The 25122-nt window shown below is 44.6% G+C and overlaps 1 long non-coding RNA gene across 1 annotated transcript in view; it reads right to left on the reverse strand.

The window, feature by feature from the left end:
* The window catches only part of LOC144479970 (uncharacterized), a 220271-nt gene extending 211764 nt beyond the window's left edge, over nucleotides 1-8507 (reverse strand). The window contains exon 1 of the long non-coding RNA XR_013495596.1: nucleotides 8339-8507. This is a non-coding gene — a long non-coding RNA (uncharacterized LOC144479970). The remainder of the gene's footprint in view (nucleotides 1-8338) is intronic.
* Between the last annotated feature and the right edge of the window lie 16615 nt (nucleotides 8508-25122).

Raw genomic sequence — 25122 nt, forward strand, 5'->3', positions numbered from 1 at the left:
GCCAGAGCTCTGAGAGGATTCCAGTAAGCAGATTATTCTGTACAGAAAGCTTCTCATTTTTCAAAAACAATTTCTTGTTTCTAGCAGAAACTGAAGAGGAAATCTTCATTTGGAGAATCTAGAATTCGCGAGAGCTCTCCTTGTGATCCGTTTCTGAAATTGGAATCCTACAAGGATCTGATGTCGGAAATTGTTCTCACACGAGCTGTACAAGGTAACTGTAACCGGTTCTTTCAGAGAGACTCCTTTCACTGCAACACATTGAAAGGTTTAAACGCAGGTTTCTAAAACCCTCGAGGTAAGATCCATCTGCTGGGAACCCAATCTGATAATTATACTTCAGTAAACCATGTTTCACGATGTGATTTAAGTGGATTAGAATCTCAGAGAATTTAACGCTCAACGAAGCAGAGCTCATCGAGCTGCGGAAAAGAATTGCTTCATTTATAGGCTAACCATGTAAAATTCCAGAGCCTTCCCACGACCGTGTGGCGAGGATGCTCATCACAGCATAAAATTGAATTTATTCAATACCTTTGGTGTCCCAATACATCCCTTGTTGGATGTCGACAAGAAGGAACTTCCACTTACAGAGTGTCTTTCACAACACTTAGCATCTCCCCACAGCTAATGAATTCCTTTTTGAAGTGTAGTCATTGTTGTAATTTAGACAGCCAACTTGTACACAGCAAGCTCCCCTAAATGTAGCAATGATTGGGTCATCAGTTCTCATGATGTTGGTTGAGGGATAAATACTGGCCAGTGTGTGGGGTTTGCACGTTCTCCCCGTGTCTGCGTGGATTTCCTCGGGGTGCTCCGGTTTCCTCCAAAGATGTGCGTGTTAGGTGGATTGGCCATGCTAGTTTGCCCCTTAGTGTCCCAAGATGTGCAAGTTAGGGGGATTAGCAGGGTAAATACGTGGAGGTACAAGGATAGGGTCTGGGTGGGACGCTCTGTTGGAGAGTTGGTGCAGACTCAATGGTCCAAATGGCCACCTTCGGCACTGTAAGGATTCTATCATTAGGGTTTTGGATCAATGAGGACAACATCAGTTCTCCAAACGGAATATTTCAAAATGTTGGCATGGATTTGTGTTGAAATATAAATCATTGGGCCTGCTGGGTGTATGGGAGAGTGGAACCAGGTGAGATGGGCGTGAGTTCCTGAGACTCGCCTGAATAACAGTGAGTGGAAGACTTGGTTTGACCGGAGATCCCCAGGGATTAAAGGTTAATCTCCCAGTCACTATGGTGAGAAAAGCCCGGAGGAAACATCATAGGGACATTCTAAAAAGTTTATTTTTACTTTCTTTGCTCCATTTATCTTCTGAGATAAATGTAAAAGATCCCGTCGTACCGTTCTGAGGAAGAGCAGGGAGCTACTTCCTGGTGTCCTGCCTGATATTTATCTCTCATCAATATCACTAAAACAGATGATCTGGTCATTATCACTCATTGTTGTCTGCAAGAGCTTGCTATGTGTGAATTGGCTGTTGTGTTTCGCACATTACAACTGGTTCATTGGTTGTAAAGTGTTTCTTGACGGTCAACTGGCATGACAGGTGCTATAGAAATGCAAAACTTTCCAATGTTTGGTCAATGCTAGAGGAATAGCAGTCCTGCAAAGATCAGCAATAATACTAATGAACGGATATTGTGGCTCAGTGCAGAACCAGTCAGAAAAAGGTTAACCTGTATTATCTCACTTACGGGTTAACAGGGAGGCGATGGCTAATGGAAAGAGCCAACCGTAATGTAGTTTAGTGAGTCTGTCTGTTCAAAGGAATTGAAAGGGGAGAAATTACTGGTCGACGATAGCTGGACATACAGTGACACAGCAACCAGGCAGGAAGGAAAACAAGAAACGCAAACAGGACCTCTCTCTCTCTCAATTGTCTGAAAGCCTCATTACTCATAAATAGTTCCACATTCACACAGATATTCCGGATCTAGCTCCTGCTCCTTTGGCTGAGCCACAGTGTTAAGGGGAAGGTGGATTTGAGAAAGAGAGAGGAATGGTGTTTGACTAACTCTCATTCAGAGTGCAGGATGAGCTTTCTTGCAAGCCACTATAGCTCAGCATGGGGTATCATTAACATCCACATGCCAGCAAGTAATGTAACACACCCCTGCAATGCAGAGACTATGTAACACTCTGCTCTCCAATTTGAGTCATTGCCTCTAATAGACTGGCACACCATTAGCAATTTCAAACCAACTTCTTCAAGTTATTTAATTCAGCAGTGGTGATTCAGTTAGGCTGAGCCTGTGTACCGTGATTGCAGGAGGAAGCAGTCTTATATCTGTGCTACCCACCATATCCACTCCATCTGACGAAGGAGCAGTGCTCCAAAAGCTAATGGCATTTGCTATCAAATAAACCTGTTGGACTTTAACCTGGTGTTGTTAAAACTCTTACTGTGTTCTACCCACCATAGCCAGTCTGTAACAGGCGTGAGTCAGTGTTAGAAATCTCCCCGAGTCAGAAGGTTGTGGGTTTGTACCTCACACGAGAGACTGGGAGCACAAATTGTAGACTGGTGCTTCAGTGCAGTGCTGAGGGGGTGCTGCATTGTCTTTCAGGTGAAACAGGAAATCAAGGCCCTGTTTTTCCTCTCCAGTGGATGCAAAAAGTCCTCTGGCACTATTTCATAGAGTCCCTACAGTGCAGAAGGAGGCCATTCAGCCCATCGAGCCTGCACCGACCACAATTCCACCCAGGGCCTATCCACATGACCCCACCTATTTACCCTGCTAGCCCTCTGACACTAAGGGGCAATTTAGCATGGCCAATCCACCTAACCCCGCACATCTTTGGAGTGTGGGAGGAAACTGGAGCACCCGGAGGAAACCTACGCGGGGAGAATGTGCAAACTCCACACAGTCACCCGAGGCCAGAATTGAACCCGGGTCCCTGGCGCTGTGAGGCAGCAGTGCTAACCACTGTGCCACCGTGCAGGGGAACTCCACTGCACTAACCAACATGTGTCACCCAGACAACATTACTACAACAGATTTCCACATTGTTCTTGGGAGGTTACTGAGCATAATATCATACATTGTATCAGTGGCTACACTTCAAGAGGTTTTTTATTTTGAAACATAGAAACTAGAAGCAGGAGGAGGCCATTCAGCCCTTCAAACCTACTCCACCATCCATTTTGATCATGGCTGATTATCAAATTCAATATCCTGATTTTCCCTCCCCCCCTCCCCCTCCTCCCCCCCTCCCCCCACCCCTCCCCCCAACCACTCCCCCCCCACTCTCTCCCCCCCGCCCCCCACATCCCTTCAGCTCCAAGAGCTATTTGCTGTGAAATGCTTTGGAATGGCTGGAGGTTATGAAAGGCACTATAGAAATGCAAGTTTTTGCCTTCTCAGAGTTGCAAAGTAAAGTTAAAGCAAAGTTTATTTATTAACCACAAGTAAGGTTTACATTCACACTGCAATGAAGTTACTGTGAAATTCGCCTAGTCACCACAGTCCGGCGCCTGTTCGGGTCAATGCCGGAGGTTATGGGTTCAAACACACACCAGGGTTAGAATTTAAAATCTGCGTTGGAGTGGATTGAGGGAGTGCTGCATTGAGGTGCTATCCATCAGGTAACTATCAAACTGAGGGTCTGTCCAAGCGAAAGACTTTGCTTGTAATTTCTCAGACAACACTACAAGAACAATAACTCCGATTTATGCTGCATCTTTACCATTGTGAAATAGCCCGAGGTACCTCGGATGAGGATTATCATTGACATTGAATCACCACAACTCGGTCAAAGAGGTCGATTTTAGGGAATACGGCAACCGAAAGGAGGAGAAGCAACAAGGGTTGGAGGAGGAAATTCAAGAGCTGAGGGTTTAGCCGACTCAAAGCATATCTACCTATGCCAGGGTGAAGGAAATGGGGGAAATCAGAGGAACACAAAAATCAGAGAGTTAAAAAGATTATCGCTTGTTGTAAGATCGTCCTGTGAGTAAATTGGTGACTATATTGATCTCCGTAACACCAGGGGACGTAACTTCGGACCATACTGAATATCATTTATATCATGCAACCTGACTCTGCACTTGGAGATATAATTTGGGGTGTTTGAGAAATCAAAGCACTTTTACTGTTTCATTTCTATCCTGTGCCTCGCCTGGGAAGGCCTCAACTTCCAATAGCATTTGCATGGAGTGTTACACTGTGGCTGCAAAGGGAGGGAGGGAAACAGCAATGAGCCCTAAGTATGTCCTGCATTGTACAGTTTAAACAGGGGCCCACACATCGGAGGTTTAACTGGGAAGCTCATAGCCCATGAGTCAAGAAGTAGGTGTACAGTAATGAGTCCTCAAGCTCTGTAAAATTCCCAGATGGAAAAAAAGGGAAGGCATAGGCACAGCAAGGAGTGCTGCTGTCTATAGCTATCTCCTGCTGCAAAGTCTGCACCTCTGTATTGGATGAGAGTATGCTGTGGTGTCCTCCACAGTCAAGTGGCCTTCCAATCCAATAATTACTTTAACCAGTCTAGCTACCTCGAGGCTGTACTTGAACTCAATGCCTCGATGTGCAGTAACATTGTCAATGTTACCGGAAGTTTATTTGGTATCATGAGCTTTTGGAGCGCTGCTCCTTCATCAGCTAACTCACCTGATGAAGGGGCAGTGCTCCGAAAGCTCGTGATACCAAATAAACCTGTTGGACTTTAACCTGGTGCTGAGAGACTTTTGAAGGTTACAGGAAGGCATGATTGCTGTAACCCAGGAGGTTTTGTTGGTTTGGTGAGTAAGGTGGGGGAGTAAGGCAGGCTTCCATTGACAAACTTGGAAAACACTTTTCCACCACTGGAGTTTTTTGGCAGTGTAGTGATTGTTGTAGTGTAACCACAGCAGCTAATTTCTGCACAGCAAGCTGCAACAAACAACAATGACATAATGACCAGATCAGCTGTGCTAATTGAGAAATATTGACCAGTACACTGGGCAGAACTCCGCTGCTTTTTTCGGAATAGTGTATTGGGTTTTTTTTCATCTGCATAAGACCATGAGACATAGGAGCGGAAGTAAGGCCATTCGGCCCATCGAGTCCACTCCACCATTCAATCATGGTTGATTTCAACTCCATTTACCCGCTCTCTCCCCATAGCCCTTAATTCCTCGAGAAATCAAGAATTTATCAATTTCTGTCTTGAAGACGCTCAACGTCTCGGCCTCCACAGCCCTCTGTGGCAATGAATTCCACAGACCCACCACTCTCTGGCTGAAGAAATTTCTCCTCATCTCTGTTCTAAAGTGACTCCCTTTTATTCTAAGGCTGTGCCCCCGCGTCCTAGTCTCCCCTGTTAATGAGAGGATAGACAGAGCCTCAGTGTAATGTCTCATCCAATAGTTGTCTGTGTGGTACTCCACCCCCAGTTCTGCATTTGATTTTGTGCTCAGGTTTGGGCTTGAACCCATGACTCACTGACTCAAAGAAGAGTGTGTTACCCACCAAGCCACAGCTAACATACAGCCTGGAAAGAAGTTAGCTGTGGGTTTCTGTACGGCAAGAATGTGGCCAGATGTTAAAAAAGTCAAGCCTGCCTGGGAGAATATTACAGATAATCACCAAGCTCATCACAGAATTCCCAAGGATCCTCTCTCTTGTGGAACTGTGCATGATTTGATGTGTTATTTGAAAGACAAAGATCAAGATGTATTTGATTCGAGTCATAGAGGTCTACTGCATGGAAACAGGCCCTTCGGCCCAACTTGTCCATGCCACCCAGTTTTTGCCATTAAGCTAATCCCAATTGCCCGCGTTTGGCCCATATCCCTCTACCCATCTTACCCATGTAACTGTCTAAATGCTTTTTTAAAAGACAAATTTGTACCCACCTCTACTACTACCTCTGGCAACTCGTTCCAGACATTCACCTTGTGTGTGTGAAAAAATTGCCCCTCTGGACACTTTTGTATCTCTCCCCTCTCACCTTAAACCTATGCCCTCTAGTTTTAGACTCCCCTACCTTTAGGAAAAGATGTTGACTATCTACCTTATCAATGCCCCTCATTATTTTATAGACTTCTATAAGATCACCCCTCAGCCTCCTACGCTCCAGGGAAAAAAGTTCCAGTCTATCCAACCTCTCCTTATAACTCAAACCATCAAGTCCCGGTAGCATCCTAGTAAGTCTTTTCTGCACTCTTTCTAGTTTAATAATATCCTTTCTATAATAGGGTAACCAGAACTGTACACTGTATTCCAAGTGTGACCTTACCAATGTCTTGTACAACTTCAACAAGATGTCCCAACTCCTTTTCTTGCTGGTATAGAAATCTTAGGAACAATAAACCTACCCAGTGTCATATCTTCATAAACTTCTCCAAAGGTGATGTATTGCCTTAGAGCAGTGTCTATTGTGTGTTGACAAGTCATTTTGTGCACACCAAGATGGCAAATGTTCAACAAGCCTGGTTTTTGATGGCCAAGGGAAAAAAACATTGGTCAGGGTAATCTGTGTGGAGTCTGACATTCTCCCCGTGTCTGCGTGGGTTTCCTCCAGGTGCTCCCATTTCCTCCCACAGTCTGAAGATGTACGGGTTAGGTTATAAGACCATAAGACATAGGAGCAGAATTAGGCCACTTGGCCCATCAAGTCTGCTCCGCCATTCAATCATGGCTGATATTTTTCTCATCTCGATTCTCCTGCCTTTTTCCCATAACCCCTGATCCCCTTATTAATCAAGAACCTATCTATCTCTGTCTTAAAGACACTCAATGACCTCGTGGCCATGTGAAATTGACTGTTAGTGCCAGGGGGGATTGTTATCGGTGCAGGCTTGATGGGTTGAATGGCCTCCTTCTGCACTGTAGGGATTCTATGATTCTATGAATCTCTGCTCTTCAACAAATAAAGTGGGACCTTCAAACCCTGCCTGAATGGGCAGAGAGGGAAATTGCTGTTCCATGGCCTCCAATCCAGATTTTAAAGTCCACAGTTTGGAAGGAATAGGGAAGATACAGGCACAGCAAGGAGTGCTGCTGTCTATTGCTATTTCCTCTTGCAAAGTCTGCACCTTTTTATTGGATGAAACAAAACTGTGATGCCTTCCACAGTCAAATGGCTTTCCAACCTTCAGCCAAGAACAACAAATTCTTCAAATTTCTCTTCAAATTCCAACGAGGAGTAAATATCGTTCCATTATTGGCTTCAGTTCATAGAATCCCGCAAGTGCAGAAGAGGCCATTCAGCCCACTGTGTCTGCACCGGCTCTCTGACCGAACATCTTACCCAGGCCCTCTCCCTTAGCCTATCCAAACATTTACCATGACTAATCCACCTAACCTGCACACCTTTGGACTGTGGGAGGAAACCCACACAGAGAACATGCAGACTCCACACTATCACCCAAGGCTGGAAGCAAACCTGGGTCCCTGGAACTATGAGGCAGCAGTGCTAACCACCGTGCCTCCACCGTGCAATTTTTTGTGTTCCCAGCTCTGGAATTTGTTCCCTAAACTTCTCAACTTTTTGTCTTTTTTTCAGATGCTCCTTAAAATCTACCTCTCTAACCAAGGTCACCTGTCCTAATATCTTCTTATGAGGCTCATTGTCGGATCAGATTTGATAACATTCTTGAGGATAGGTTGAGGGAGCTCGGTCTTTTCTCCTTGGAGAGACGTAGGATGAGAGGAGACCTAATAGAGGTATATAAGATGTTGAGAGGCATAGATCGGGTGGACTCTCAGAGGCTTTTTCCCAGGGTGGAAATGGCTGCTACAAGAGGACACAGGTTTAAGGTGCTGGGGAGTAGGTACAGGGGAAATGTTAGGGGGAAGTTTTTCACACAGAGGGTGGTGGGCGAGTGGAATCGGCTGCCGTCAGTGGTGGTGGAGTTAAACTCAATAGGGTCTTTTAAGAGACTCCTGGATGAGTACATGGGACTTAATAGGATGGAGGGTTATAGGTAGGCCTAAAAGGTAGGGATATGTTCGGCACAGCTTGTGAGGCCGAAGGGCCTGTTTTGTGCTGTAGTTTTTCTATGTTCTAAGTGCCTTGGGATGTTTTATTACATTTCAAGGCGCTATATAAATGCAAGCTATTATTGGTGTGGCGGACAGAGGGGTGGAACGTCAGGAATATTATTTTTAATTGATGATTGAAATAAGCCAGTTACAAAAAATATTCAGCAACCCTTTGTGAGGGGGATCTCGATGTGAAACATAATTAGCAACGAACAAAAATCTCACAACAGTCCTCCCCTGCTGTCAGTAAAAAGTTTTCATTCTTCTTGGTGGCTGAGGTGAATGCCTGATATTTAATTGCTTGTCATTAAAAGGCTCTTTGAAAAGTGTGAAAAGACAGATGTAGAATTTCTCACCTTTATCAGCACGTTTATCTTTCACTGCTTAATTGGCAGGGGACTATAGGCATTCTGGTTAGTATTCATGAGTAATTAAATCAGGCTCAACTACAGCCTGCTGAGGCATCTCTGCAGGTGCTTCTCATCTCCTTCCCATTGTTTTGTCTGCCAAAGATCTCTGGACTTGCTGAAAGAAAGAAAGGAGAGAAGAGAGGGTGGGGGAGGGTTTGATTAGTGCAAATATTTGATGTTTTTACAATGTGACAAGGTTTCCAAGCCAGTGGACCAAATAACAATCTGACACTCTAAAAGCAGCCGTCAAAACAGGCTTGGTTTACAGACCCTTGGCGCTCCTTTATCCATCAGGGATCCAGTCTGGAGAAAGAGCCCTGTTAGTACAATCGATTGTCTCCAAGCGAGTTCCTGCTGCTCCGAACTGAATCCTAAATTTGCCAATCGGCCCCCAGGCTTTCAACCAAGGCTGCATTTACAGGGAAGCTAGATAAACACCCCAGGCAGACGGAAATAGATGGAAATGCTGATAGGGTTGGATAAAATCAGGTAGGAGGTGGCTTCTGGCGAACATAAACAGCAGATCTCCCACTCCACCTGACGAAGGAGCAGCACGCTCCGAAAGCTAGTGGCGTTTGCTACCAAATAAACCTGTTGGACTTTAACCTGGTGTTGTTAAACTTCTTACAACATAAACAGTAGCATAGGCCAAATTGCCTTGGAACATGAGAAGGCCATTCAGCCCATCAAACTAGCCCTGCCATTCATCTAGATCAAAGGGTCATCTGGACTTGAAACATCAGCTCTTTTCTCTCCTTACAGATGCTGCCAGACCAGCATTTTCTCTTTTGGTTTCAGATTCCAGCATCCGCAGTAATTTGCTTTTATTCATTTAGATCATGGCTGCTCTGTATCTTAATTAGGGAGGTCTGATTGGCAGGATGGAGTCCCGCAGGGGTCTATGTTGGGGCCTCAACCTTTTACAATTTACAGCAATGGCTTAGATGAGAGGGGCGAAAGCACGGTGGCTAAATTCGCAGATGACACAATGGATAGGAAAATATATTGCTAAGAGGACACGGAGGTTGCAGACGGATATAGATAGGGTGAATGAGTGGGCAAAAATCTGGCAGATGGAGTTTAATATGGGAAAATGTGAAGTGATTCACTTTGGCAAGAATAGAGTATTACTTAAATGAAGAACAGCTGCAGAATTCCAAGGTGCAGAGAGATCTGGGTGTTTTAGTGAGTGACTCACCAAAATTTAGTGTGCAGGTGCAGCAAGTAGTTAAGGCAGCTAATGGGATGTTATCCTTTCTTACAATTGAACATAAAAGTAAGAATGTTATGATACATGGCATTGGTGAGACCACATCTCAAATACTGTGTGCAGTTTTGGTCTCCTTAATTAAGGAAGGGTGTAAATGCTTTGAAGATGGTTCAGGGGAGGTTTACTGGGTTAATAATTGGAATGAGCAGGTTATCTTATGAGGAAAGGTTAGACAGACTGGATTTAGAAGAGTGAGCGGTGAATTGATTGAAGTCTATAACATCCTGAATGGTCTTGACAAGGTGGATGGGGAGGCGATGGCCCAGTGATATTGTCGCTAGCCTATTAATCCAGGAACTCAGCCAATGTTCCGAGGACCGGGGTTCGAATCTCGACACGGCAGATGGTGGAATTTGAATTCAATTTTTTTTAAATCTGGAATTAAGAACCTACTGATGAAACCATTGTCGATTGTTGTAAAATCCCATCTGGTTCACTAATGTCTTTTAGGGAAGGAAATCTGCCGTCCTTACCTGGTCTGGCCTACATGTGACTCCAGAGCCACAGCAATGTGGTTGACTCTCAATTGCCCTCTGAAATGGCCCAGCGAGCCATTCAGTTCAAGGGCAATTAAGGATGGGCAATAAATGCTGGCCCAGCCAGCGACACCCATGTCCATGAATGAATTTTTTAAAAATGTGGAAAGGATATTTCCTCTTGTGGGGTAGTCTAGAACTCGGGGGCAGAGTTTTAAAATTAGGGGTCAGCTTGTTCAGGACAGAGATGAGGAGAAATCTATTCTCATGGAGAGTTGTGCATCTTTGGAACACTTTGCTTCAGAAGAAGGTGGAGGCAGGGTCACTGAATATTTTTAAGGGCGAGGTAGATAGATTCTTGTTGGGCAAGGGATCAAATGTCATTGAGGGTAGATGGAAAAGTGGAATTCAAAACAGATCAGCCATGATCTTATTGAATGATGGAGCTGGTCAAATGGTCTATTCCTGCTCCTGTTTTGTGTGTTTGTATGCTCCATTGACTCACCTTGGTTCCACAACCCTTAATACTCTTCTGTAATGGAGTCCATGAATCTCAGTCTTTAATTGTCATTCCCCCACCCCGCCCCCAAATCAAGCCTCAATAGCTATTTGAGGGATTGGGTTCCACCATGTTGTGTGAGATGTGTATCTGTGCTGTAAATTCTATCACTCTTAGTGGACCTAATCTTTGCAACCTAGGCCAACAAGGTGTTATTCTCATCATTCCCTAACCCATTTTCTCACCCAGAGCTTCCTCCCTCTCTTGGGAAGTTGCTGTGTCATGTTGAGATATAGTTCCATGGGCCCCAAAGCCAGATTCCAGTTCTGTTCCCAACTGTCCATTGTTCAAATGTGCATCTAGGCAGTGACTGCTCATACAACTTCTCAAAGAAATATAAATACTTTACAGACACAGAAAGGGCCATCCAGCCCAACTGGTCTGGGCTGTTCTTTATGCTTCGCATTAATCTCCTCCCACCCCATTTCATCACATCCTATCAGTATATTCCTCTGTACTTTTCTCCCTCGTGTGTTTATCCAGCTACCCATTCAAAGCACCTACAATATTCACCGCAATCACCCCCTGTGGTAGCATGTTGCTATTCTCCCCACTTTCTGTGCAAAACACGCCAGATTTATTAATGACTATCTTAGAATTATGGTCCCCAGTTCTGACCTTACGCACAACATCTTCTCTATGCCTAGCTTATCAAATTCTCTAATTGGCCAGGATTTTCCAGCCTTTCACACCCCGCTGCCTGCAAGCGAGGATGGAGAATTTGGCGCTCAGCCAAGTCTTCGTTCACTGCAGCAGGACCGGAGAATCCCACTGGCATGAACAACCGGAAAATCCTGGCCATTATCCTTAAGACTTCTAGAGGTTGTCTCTAAAACTTCTCTTTTCTTTTCAGCCTTTCTCGAAAGTTATAACATTTCAATTCTGGTATCGCTCTTGTAAATAATTTTCACAACTTCTCCTGTGCCTCTATGGAAACTAGAACTCTTCCAGATGAGCCTTGGAGGTAATAGGTGACTGAGTCATAGAGGTCTACAGCCCAGAGAAAGGCCCTTTGGCCCATTGGGTCACATCTTTAGGGAAGCATTAAAGCCAAAACCAATCTTCTCCCCTGAAACAAGATACACTCTCCAATGGGGGAATCAAACCTTTGGCCATTCTGGAAAATCTCAGCAGGTTGACATCATCTGTGGGAAGAGAATAGGGCCAACATTTCAAGTCTAGATGACCCTTCGTCAGAGCTCTGGTCATCATGGTCAGCTCTAACGAAGGGTCATCTAGACTCGAAACGTTGGCTCTATTCTCTCCCCACAGATGCTGCCAGACCTGCTGAGATTTTCCAGCATTTTCTGTTCTTGTTTCAGATTCCAGCATCCGCAGTATTTTGCTTTTGTCTTTGGCCATTTTGGTCTGTGAGCCTTGGTTCACATTACTGAGTCCTTGTGCTTTCATCAATGCCACAATAGCCTTTTCCTCAGTGACAGCATTTTAAAAATTCATTTGTGGGACATGGGCATCACTGGCCGGGCCAGCATTTATTGCCCATCTCTAATTGCCCTTGAACTGAGTGGCTTGCTGGGCCATTTCCGAGGGCAGCTGAGAGTCAACCACATTGCTGTGACTCTGGAGTCACATGTAGGCCAGACCGGGTAAGGACAGCAGATTTCCTGCACTTAGTGAACCAGATGGATTTTTCCAACAATCGGCAATGATTTCATGCTCATTAGTAGATTCTTAATTCCAGATTTTTAAAAATTGAACTCAAATTCCACTATCTGCCATGGTGGGATTCAAACCCGGGTCCCCACCTCTTAGTCGAATGATCCCACTCTGGTTCTGAATTCTGAATGCTTATCCAGTAGAATCCATGTATTTGGTGAGTTAAACTTCTCCGCTCAATTAGACCAGTGACCAACATTTGGATTGATATAGCAGCACCTGTGTAAATGCTACGCAATGGCGGACAACTCCAAACACCGGACAAGCCAACTAAACACTGCGAAAGAGTGATACACTATTGGTGGGTGTCATATTTTGGATGAAATGTTAAATCAAGCTTCCATCTGCTCCCTCAGGTCAATGTAAAACGTTCCAGGTCACTGTTTAAGAAGAAAAGCAGGGGAGTTCTTTCTGATGTCCTAGCTAATATTTATCCTTCAACCCACATCAACACAACAGAATATCCAGCCAAGCCCACACTGCTGTTTTGGGAGCTTTCTGAACACAAACCCGCTGCCACATTTCCTACATTAACAACTACACTTCACTGGCTATAAAACACTTTGAGATGTCTTGAGAACATGGTGGCACAATGGTTAGCACTGCGGCCTCACAGTGCCAGGAACCCCAGGTTCAATTCCGGTGACTGTCTGTACAGAGTTTGCACATTCTCTCTGTGTCTGTGTGGGTTTCCTCCGGGTGTTCCCGTTTCCTCCCACAGTCCAAAGATGTGCAAGTTAGGTTGATTGGTCATGATAAATTGCCCTTTAGTGTCATGTGGGATTACGGGGATGGGACCTGGGTGGGATTGTTGTCGGTGCAGGCTCTATGGGTCAAATGGCCTCCTTCTGCTCTGTGAAAGGCACTACATAAATGCAATTCCTTTCTTTCTGCACTTTAAACAGAAATAGCAACATTTTCATGAAGAAATTATATAATAATATAACCATAGCAATGAAAGAAACCCTCACGCGGAGTGAACAAATGTTTGTGCAGGTCTCTGAGGTGAAGGTAATATGAAGCAGGGGAAATAAAAACTGTCCTGTCTGAACCTGGACAAATGAGATTGTGTGGTGATGCTCTTTGCGTCTTCCAAAGCTAATGCAATTTGCACCACAGCTGTCAAATCTGTATGAATTTTAGATTCCTATCGAGCTCCAAGCTCCTCCCAGGTGTATGGATAATGAGGTCAGTCAGTCAGTGGATGAAAGGCAGACAAAGGTAGAGGAATATTCTCCCTGGTTTCTGTATCTCCTGACCTCACGCCTCTTACTATTGGTCTCTCCTGTGTCAGTACTTGTCGGTCTCTGTCTTTCTGCCTCACATCTTCCAGTTCTTTATCCCGCTCTCTGCCACAGTTCAGTCAGTCTCTCTTTTGCTATCTGTTTCCATTGCTTTGTTCCCTTTCCCACTCTAGTTTTCTTTCTCTCATTTGTCCATCTCCGTTTATCTCTCTGCTTCTCACTTTCGCTATATTTGTCTCCCTCTCAGCCTTATTGCTCTCTTTCCCCAGCTCACTCCCTCTCTCTGTCCATTACTCATTCTTGTTTTCCCAGCATCAGCCTCTCTCTCTCTGTCACAGCTGTTCCTTCACCCTGTCTTCCTGCCCTCTGCCTTGCCCTCTTCCACTCTTTGCCCCAGCACTCAGCCCTATCTCTCCCATTCCCATCTCCCCAAATTCCCTGAAGGATCTCTCACAACATTCTGTCATAGAATCCCTACAGTATAGATGGAGGCCATTCAACCCATCGAGTTGGTACTGACCATAATCCCACCCAGGCCCTATTCCTGTAACCCCACACATTTACCCTGCCAAACCCTCCGACACAGGGTCAATTTTAGCACGGCCAATCAACCTAACCTGCGCATCTTTGGACTGTGAGGGGAAACCGGAGCACCCGGAGGAAACCCACGCAGACACGGGGACAACATGCAGACTCCACACAGACAACGACCAAGGCTGGATTCGAACTAGGGTCCCTAGCGCTGTGAGGTAGCAGTGCTAACCACTGTGCCACCATGTTGCCCGACTTGTCTCTTTTACCTCTGAGTGAAAAGGTCACAAATTCAAGTCCCACTCCAAGGACCTGTGCACAAGAGCTATGCTGACACAGCTAGCACAGCCCTGAGGGAGTGCTGCACTGTTGGAGGTGCCTTTCTGACAGACATTAAATCGAGAACCTGCCTGGCCTCTCAGGTGGATGTAACTATTTCACAGGCAAGTGCTGACCAATATTTATTCTTCAAACAACATCACTAAAAAAACAAATTATCTGCTCATTATCACATTGCTGTTTGCGGAACCTTAAGGACAACCTGAATAAGTACAATCAGGGAGAAAATAACTGAAGGATATGCAGACAGGGTCAGGTGAAGAGAGCTGGGTGAAGGCTCAACTGGAGCATAAACGTCAGATGGACCAAATGTCCAATCTGGGTGCCGCAAATTGTCTGCAGTTTTAATCGTGAGCAGACAGGAGAACAAAGGCACATTAGCAAACCTCTCCAAAATGGTGGTTAACATGAAGCAACCTTTCACCTGCACTGTTAGTGGGCAGCGGAATAACAGCTGTTCAGTCAGTGGAAATGTTACTCCGCTGAAGCATTTTACTTTCAGGCCTGAACTCTGATTGACAGTCAACTTTAATACCCATCATTAATGCACAATAGCGACTGGCTTGAACCAAATTATTGTAATTATGCAAATTATTATAATTATTTTAAGTTTCAGATTGTTTTATAACAGCTATAAGGAACTCCAAATTGGGGGCTGTCAAAGTCCTTGTATTATTGTCGTTCAACAGCATTAATTTAGTGAGTGCAAATATGAGTTATATAATTGGTGGCTTCTGTTTTCCAGGATTGTTACTTTTTAAAAAAATGCACAAATCCCAATGGATAAAATTCCTCTGGTGACAGTTTCATCCAATGGATACAAGCTGCGTGATATCAATTCGAGCCAATTACCACCGGATGGGAGTGCGTTATATTCAGGATAAAGGAAGAAGCTGAAATACGTTACACACCAGCTAACAGACAGTCTTGGTGTGTTACACACACATACATGTTACCATAAGATACAGGAGCAATCTGCTGCCATCAGACTTTTGACGGACCTACCTCGCATTAAGTTGATCTTTCTCTACATGCTTGCTATGACTGTAACACTACATTCTGCACTGTCTGCTTTCCTTCTCTATGAACAGTATGTTTTGTCTGTATAGTGCGCAAGAAACAATACTTTTCACTGTATACTATTACATGTGACAATAATAAATCAAATCAAGCCATTCGGCCCATCGAGTCTGCTCCGCCATTCAATCATGGCTGATAAGTTTCTCATCCCCATTCTCCCGCCTTTTCCCCGTGACCTTTGATTCCCTTACCAACCAAGAAGCTATCTATCTCTGCCTTCGATATACTCAATGACCTGGCCTGCACAGCCTTCTGCAGCAACGAATCCCATAGATTCACCACCCACTGGCTGAAGAAATTCCTCCTCACCTCGATTCTAATCGCCCCTTTACTCTGAAGCCGTGCCCTCGGATCCTCGTCTCTCCGACCAATGGAAACCTCTTCCCCACGTCCACTCTATCCATGTCTTTCAGGACACATACATAACATTCTGCTCGTTAAACACGTTGCCAGCCTGGGCTCAGACTGAATCAGAAGGTTACGGGTTCAATCCCATTCTGGAGACTTATGTGCGTAACCCAGGCTTACACTCCAGTGCGGCACTGATGGAGTGCTACACTCTCAGGGGCACCATTTTTCAGATGAGACGTTAAGCCAGGGACCTCGTCTGCACCCTCAAGTGGACATAAATGATTCCATGACACTAGAGGTGGATCTTTTCTCCCAATATTTATTCCTCAATCAGTACAGAAGTCTGATTATCTGGTTGTCCAGCTATCCCGTTGCTGTTTGTGGGATCTCCTCGTGTAAACCGGCGGTTAAATTTCCTATGTTACAAAAGTGACTACATTTCGAAAGCGGTTATTGTGAAGGATCGACGTCGATCTGGGAAATTGGGAATATTACCATAACACAAAATCTAAGAGTGAGACAAAGGGATACAGGTTCAAACTAGAAAACGGTAAATTTAGTACAAATCTAACATCCATCATCATAATTTGCCACAATCCTGACTACTGAACTGATAAAGCCCTGGTGAAGGATAAAGAATTAAATTATCCCCAACAATCGCATTAATCAAGGAACTGATTTCAGACAGGGATGAGATGAGTGAACACTTCGAAAAGTATCAGCTAATCACGGACATTCAGCACTTTTATTTAAAATTGTAAATCGATTTTACCCTCTCTGGATCAGCACTGCCTTACACCTGTGACTTTTTAGTCGCTTTATTTCAATTACTTCCCAGGATTTACCGTTTGAAATTTAAATTCATAAATTGAGTTAATCCGGTATTGCCTCCTCAGTCCCGGTCCCCAATGCTTCCTGCTAATTTTTCCCACTTGGAATTTCAGCGGAATTCGGCATTCACCCCAACCCCTCCCCCACCAGCTCACACCCCCCAAACAGTCACCTCACTCCTCCCCACTGGCTCACACCCCCTAACTCTAACCCCCACACCCCTTACCCTTCCCCCACTAGCTCAACCACCCCCTAATGCTAACTCCACCCCCACAACCCGAACCTCACACCCCTTAACACTAACCCCACACCTCACCCCTCCCCATTGGTTCACATCCTGTAGCTCTAAACCCACCCCCCCCACCCCTCCCCCATTGTCTCACACTCCCTGACTCTAACCCCGTCACCCTGCCCCTCTCCAACTGTCCCACATCCTTGAATCTTAATTCACCTCCACTCCACATTCTAGCCCTCCCCCACTGACCCACAGCCCCTAACCCATCCCAAACACCCCCCCGACCCCTCGGCACCCAACTCACCATCCAGTCTCTGACCTCCACCTTAACTCCCCTCTTTTCCCAATAATTTTAAAGGTTTCTGTTGCATCAATATTTTTTAAAAAAGCATTCTCCAGGCAGATGAGTGTCTTTGGGAAGGTCAGCATTCATTTCTCATCCCTATCGCCCACCTTCATCTTCTGGAACTGCTGCAGTCCATCTGGTGTAGGTACACCCACAGTGCTGTTAGGGAAGGAGTTGCCGGATTTTAACCCAGAACAGTGAAGGAATGGCAACATAGTTCCAAGTCAGGGTGGCGAATGGAAGGGAACTTGCAGGTACTGATGTCCCCTTGACCTTCTAGGTGGTAGAGGTCACAGGTTTGGAAGTTCCTATAGGAGACTTGGTGAGTTGCTGCAATGCATCCTGTAGATGGTACACACTGCTGCCACTGTGTGTTTGTGGTGGAGGGATTGAATATTCAGGGTAGGAGATGGGGCACTGACCAAGTGGTCTGTTTTGTCCAGAATTGTGTTGTATGTCTTTGGTGTTGTTGGAGCCATCCCTATAATCACTCTGAATGGCATAACCAACACATAACCAGTATAACCAACACATAACCAGCATAACCAACACATAACCAGCACATAACCAGCATAACCAGCATAACCAGCATGATTTGCTCAATTAACCAAGTTGCTTTGCTCAAATACTTTACAGGGAGGAAATTCTACCAATTATAAATCAACTAAATTGCTCGGATTATTTTTGCCAGAGCTACCAATCAGGAACTCACAACTTCTACAAAACTAATCAATCAAGTCTTCTGCTCATACCCAGGAAGGTGCAGTTGAGGATTATCGTATCAGACCAGTTATGATCTCATTGAATGGCGGAGCAGGCTCGATGGGCCAAATGGCCTGCTTCTGCTCCTATGTCTTATGGTCGAACCTACCATCTCCCTTTCTTCTGGAAGTATCTTCAATTAAAACATAAGAAATGGATTTACAGAGAAATCAGAGGGTGAGAATCGGAGAGAAAGAGGGCGAGAGTCAGAGAGAGAGAGAGAGAGGGTGAGATTCTGAGAGAGAGTGCAAGCGAGTCAGAGAGAGAGAGTGCAAGTGAGAGCGAGAGGAAGTGAGTGAAAGGAAATGAGTGAGAGGAGGTGAGTGAGAGTGAATGCATCCGAGGGTAGAGTATGATTGAGTGAGTATGTGGGACAGAGTGCGAGTCAGAGAAGGGGAGAGGTAAAGAGGGTGTGCGAGAATGGAAGTGAGAGGAAGTGAGTGAGAGTGAGAATGTGTGAGAGAGAGTGCCAGAGCAAGTTTGAGATCAAGTACAAAGCTACAATTATTTCAGCAAGGGTTTCTGGGTTCAGAATTTGATTGATAGTTTAAAGAGATTATTAAAGGATTAGCTTTCGTTAGTACGGGGTGCGAATAGAAGTAAGTTTGTTTTTGTCAAAGGTTAATCTCTTGAGAAGAATTAAAAGCTTTGAATGGTTTTCATGAATGGGAGTTTTTTCACAATCAAGTGTGAATGAGTAAGAGCATTAGAAGTTTATTTTTTTCATCTCTACATGGCTCCTGAAGGTGAGTGGGTATGTAGGTGGCATGGGGTATGGGAGGCATTGGAGTGGGTGGGAGGCATGAATTGTCCTGGAGGTGGTGGGCGTAAGTGTGCATGGAGGGTGGGTAGGCAGGAACTGAGGGGGCATGAAGGGTGAGGGCCTCCTAATCAGCAAACCGCGACACTCGCCCACCCCTTGGCTGCCCAGTATCTGCTTTCAGGATTGATAGGCCTGGCCCTATCCCACCGCTCCACTCTGTGGAGTGAAAATTGGTTCTAACAGGGCCCTTTAAACAGAGTTAGAAAATGTCCTGACCCAAGCTATCCACGTCAGTCGTGAAAATCCGGCCCTGTGTATGAAGCTGAGAGAAAGAAACTGAGTGAATAAGTGAGTGTATGTGGGAGTGAGAGAATATGTGATCAAATGTGAGAGTGTGTGAAACTGTCTGTGAATCTGAGCTGTGTAGGGGAGAGTGCGAGTCTGAAGGTGTGTGACTACAAGGCTGTGTGAGTGAGAGAGTGAGAGAACGTGAGCATAAGAGTGCACAGGTACGTGTGGAATGAGAATATTAGCTTCCACTCACTTGTGACAAAAGTCCAATACAAAAGTCTGAGATCACATACCTACCAACTCAAGAACAGCTTCTTCCCTGCTGTCATCAGACTTTTGAATGGACCTACCTCACATTAAGTTGATCTTTCTCTACGTCCTAGCTATGACTGTAACACTACATTCTGCACCCTCTTCTTTCCTTCTCGATGAACGGTATGCTTTGCCTATATCGCGCGCAAGAAACAATACTTTTCACTGTGTGTTAATACATGTGACAATAATAAATCAAACGTGTGGAAGAACACTATCCACAATGCAAATATTTCAACAATTCATGGACAAGACAGTCCAAATTAAGGTTGAAGGAAATTGCAGCAACATTTGGGGAGTGCTTCAAGTTCACTTGTGAAAGGCGAAGAGACAGGCACTGATGTGAATTCACGCAGAAATCACATAAGAAAAAGGTTTGCATTTATATAGCACCTTTCACAACCGCAGGATGTCCCAAAATGCTTCAAGCCAATGAAATACTTTTGAAATGCAACTAATTCTGTAATGTAGAAAACACCTCAGCTGATGTGGAATTCACCATTTCTCCAATTGCAATTTCCACTGAATTGTGACTCACCTTAAACCAACTCTTCCTATCACCTTCAGATACGGTGCAGGTAAACAGATTTGAAAGTGGGAGATAGGTGAGGACAGATTAATGTTGATAACATCACTTTTTCTTTATCTAGCGACAGGAGTGGCGCATTGTTCTGGTGAATAAGGATGAGAGTAAAGGATAAGAGTGGGAGATAAGGATAAAACGGATATGGATAAGGGATAGGGAGAATTGCAGCTCACTATTCTACTCAACCAATTATCATCACATTGAAATCAAAATGCAACAGGCGGGCACATTAACCCCCCAACATTGACCAGGCACTGAGGTTGGCCTTTATTTTAGCATCTTCACATCATAAAAGATAGCAGAGAATGCAATGGACTTGGCAGTCAGGATCTTCTGACTGGCGTTTTAATACCACTTTTAACACAAAATAAAGAGCACACACTTACAGGTGGAAACGCAACCTGGACAAAAGCATAATGTCTTCTATTTATACAGAGCCTTTAATTTAGAAAACAATTCGGAGTTCTTCAAAGAAGCATTATCAGGTCAAATTTGGCGTTGAGCCACTTTACAAAACATTGGGGCTGGTGACAGAAAGCTTGATCAGACTGATAGTTAAGTTTATTTATTCATGTCACAAGCAGGCTGACGTTAACACTGCAATGAAGGTACTGTGAAAATCCCCTAGTCGCCACACTCTGGAGCCTGTGGTAGATTTTAAGGAGTGATGTAAAGGAGAATGAAAGAAGGAGTGAGGCGGAGAGGTTTAGGAGGGAATTCCACAGCTTAGGGCCCAGGCAGCTGAAGGCACGGCCGCCAGTGGTGGACTGATTAAACTTGGGGATTTGCAGGAGTCAGAATTGGTGGAATACACAGATCTGGTTGCAGAGCTGTAGAGAGTAACCAAAGATCGAGAGTTCGCAAAGAGGTCAATGTCCAGCTTCACACAGGAACAGCAACCACCCTGACAGCGAGCACCCCAGAAACTCCTGTGCCTTCAGCACAGGAGTTAACATTCATTTAAATTTTTTTTGTACAAGACTCCAGGCCTCAGCACACAGCTGAGATCAGCTCCAGAAATACACTGACATTTTTTGGTTTGAGAGATAGGTCTTCCCTTAGAGATTCTAGCATCCCTTCACTGAAAACTGACTTGGCAATATAAACAGAAAACCACCACTGTCATTGTGAAACTAGTATTCAGTAACTTGATGTTGTGTCTCTGTGCACTGTTAGAGAACAGATTTTCACTCCATCTGACGAAGGGGCAGCGCTCCGAAAGCTTATGGTATTTGCTACCAAATAAACCTGTTGGACTTTAACCTGGTGTTGTGAGACTTCTTATTGTGAAACCAGGACATGGCCTATTATTTAGAAGTTGTAGTGTAGTCATCCAGGTAGTAGAGAAATAAGAGTTTACGTCTGAACAATGGCCCTATTGGATTGCACCAATTGCAACAACTTGCAAATAAATAATTCATACTTAGAAAAGATAAACAACTCTTTGGCGACAAAAACGTTTTAAAAATATTAATGAGAGATTCATTGATAATTTAAGGGCAATTAAGGATTGAGAGATGTAAATATGATTAATTAACTCCTTTATACAACAGATGCTGTACTTTGATTCAATGTTGAGTATACCTGAAATGAATCAATAACAGTAGATACAGAATATCCTCTGTCACTGTAACTAACTAGATGAAGAGGGAAAATGCTGTGTGATTATAACCAAGCCTTGCATATTCAATGTACAATCTTCCACAATCTCATCAGTAATATTTCCGATGAATAATCTCATATATTTCGATTCGTTCTCCATTAGGGTTATCAATACCAACTCTGGTTGGATGCATTCCTAGAAGTTTCAACACATGATCTTCCACTGCCCTGCCCCATTGGTCGTTCCCCCCCTTGCATTGCCCTTCTTCCCATACAATTAGATAGCAAATACGATCCCCGTTGGAGGATTCTTGACTTTCAAAGAGTCTTCCCGCACCATTTTGAATATTTTCATAATTCGGAAATAGAAATTAGCAAAGAAAAGCACAGTATATTTTATTGTCTGGGTTTTTATCAGAAACAACGCCCTCGAGATTATTCTTCAATTCCCAGAGGTACGAGACCAAATCTAGAGAGTTGGTAACACTGACCTCAACATCTAGACTGTTGGTAACACTCACAGCAAACCTCCTTCATTCTCATTGTAATGGTGAAATGGTTTGAATGTTACCATAAGGGTGGCACGGTGGCACAGTGGTTAGCACTGCTGCCTCACAGCGCCAGGGACCCGGGTTCAATTCCGGCCTTGGGCGACTGTGCTGAGTTTGCACGTTCTCCCAGTGTCAGCATGGGTTTCCTCCGGGTGCTCCGGTTTCCGCCTACACTCCAAAGATGTGCGGGTTAGGTAGGTTGGACATGCTAAATTGTCAGGGGAACTAGCAGGATAAATATGAGGGGTTATGGGGATAGGGCCTGGGTGGGATTGTGGGTGGTGCAACTTGATGGGCCAAATGGCCTCCTTCTGCACTGTAGGGATTTTATGATAAGAACTCTACAATTGCATGACAAGGGAAAAACATTTTCAAGATATATTTGACATGTTGTCTGATACTGAAAGGTTCTGTAGACGAAGGAATGATGTTCCATTATAAACACCCAATCAAGCAGGAATGACAAGGGGTCTTTAAAGAGTTCTTTACAGACTACAAGAAAATGGCCTTGTTCTTTAAAAAAGTGGTAAGGAGCTTCTAGAATGTTCTAGCCCAGTTCTCACAAAGCAGGGAATGTTTCCAGATTCCAAGGAAGCCAACATCAGAAACAATGTCAAAGCCTCCAAGCAATAGCCCCCAGCAGCTTTGCGATCTTCTACACAAGTGGTGACTTGCTGTGGATGTACATAAGAACATAAGAACTAGGAGCAGGAGTGGGCCATCTGGCCCCTCGAGCCTGCTCCGCCATTCAATAAGATCATGGCTGATCTTTTCGTGGACTCAGCTCCACTTACCCGCCCGCTCGCCATAACCCTTAATTCCTTTACTGTTCAAAAATTTATCTATTTTTGCCTTAAAAACATTCAATGAGGTAGCCTCAACTGCTTCACTGGGCAGGGAATTCCACAGATTCACAACCCTTTGTGTGAAGAAGTTCCTGCTCAACTCAGTCTAAATTTGCTTCTCCTTATTTTGAGGCTATGCTCCCTAGTTCTAGTTTCACCCGCCAGTGGAAACAACTTCCCTGCTTCTATCTTATATATTCTCTTCATAATCTTATATGTTTCTATAAGATCCCCCCTCATTCTTCTGAATTCCAATGAGTATAGCCCCAGTCTATTCAGTCTCTCCTCATAAGCCAACCCTCTCAACTCCGGAATCAATCTAGTGAATCTCCTCTGCACCCCCTCCAGTGCCAGTATATCCTGGAAATGTGTCATTCTCAACCTGGCTGCAGTCAATACAACAAGCAAAGACTAAAGGAGCATCTTCTCACGAGAAGACCAAGCATGGTTGTTTCTCACTTCCAATCAAGGTAGTGGTTAGCCAGTCACAGCGATGGCTTATTGGAACCATCCCTTGCACAGAAAGGCGAACTTAATCCAACCAGCCAAAGAAATATAAACTCAAGCTCATGTCCTTGGGATGTTCTAAAGCACTTTGTAGCTAATTAAGGTTTTTTATTTGAAATGTATTCACTGTTGCAATGTGGGCCATGCGGCAGCTTATTTGTGCACAGCAAGATCCCACAAACAGCAATGAAATGACGATTTGTTTTTGTTGTTGTTTGAGGGATAAAAATTAACTTGGGACACCAGAGGGAACTGACCTGTTCATCTTCAAAATAGTGCTAAAGGATCTTTTGCATCCATTTGAGGGGGCATCATTAATATCCCAGCAGAAAAACAAACATACCTTTAGAATACAGCACTCCCTCAGTACCGCAGTGGGAGGGTCAGCCTTGATTTTGTGCTCAGAAACTAGTCTAGGACTCAAACCCACCACCTTCTGATTCAAAGGTGAGAATGATCTCTCAGCCCATCAAGCCCTAGACTGTGGGAGGAAACCGGAGCACCCGGAGGAAATCCACGCAGACACGGGGAGGACGTGCAGACTCCACACAGACAGTCACCCGAGGCCGGCAATGAATCCGGGTCCCTGGTGCTGTGAGGCGGCGGTGCTAACCACTGTACCAACCCAAAATTTAAAATTCTCATTCTTCTTTTCAAATCTCATGGCCTTCCCCCTTGCTATCTCTGTAAACTCCTCAAGCTCGACAGCCCTCCAAGATCTCTGAACTTTTCAAATTTTGTTCTTTGGTGCGTCCCTGATTTCCATCGTTCCACCCTATGTGGTTGTGTCTTCAGCTCCAAAAGTCTAAGCTCTGGAATTCTCTCTCCTCCTCCTCTAAGATACCTGCCTCCTTGGTCACCTGTTCTAATATATCCTTATGCAGCTTGGCGTCAAATTGTCTCTGATAATGTTTCTGGGAAGCAGCTTGGGACATCTGAATATGTGAAGAACGCTATGTAAACGCAGGTTGTTATTGTTGGATATGAACAGGGGCTCAATGATCCAAAGATAAGTGGAGAGAGCTTGCGTTCCTTTTTCTGCAATTATAGAGTGACCTCTGCTGGAAAGCGCTTAATCAGACGAAGACGGGGTCACGCCAGGCACATCCCTACCAACTCCCCTCCCCTCCCCCTCCCCGATTCCCATGCCACAAATAGCTTGGCAACATTCAATGCCAGGATCATGAATTTAGAACGGTCTCCCAGTAAAGGGGCTGAGGGGGGCGGTTTCTGGGGTTGGGGTGAGGAAGTAGGGATGTGTGCGCACTGAAAGCCAGTCGGGATCTATACATCCAGGAGAGGAAACGGAGAACCGCTCTAAAAAGCGAACAATACCACACGCATAAAGAGAGAGAGAGAGAGAATGTTGCAGGCTTTTGGGATTCAATAACTAGGTTCTTGTGGCCTGTAAACAGCAGGGTAAAGTGTGTGAAGATTTTTTTTTCATTCGCGTCACACACTGAATTAAACAAACAAGGACAGGGCATTTCAGGATAAATGTTTCAGTGAGTCTGTCCAAAAACAAAAAATCTGGCACAAATGATTTTTATCGGCATTTGCCTGGAGCCAATT

The sequence above is a fragment of the Mustelus asterias genome, chromosome 27 (genome assembly GCF_964213995.1).
Source record: "Mustelus asterias chromosome 27, sMusAst1.hap1.1, whole genome shotgun sequence".
Lineage (NCBI taxonomy): Eukaryota > Metazoa > Chordata > Chondrichthyes > Carcharhiniformes > Triakidae > Mustelus > Mustelus asterias.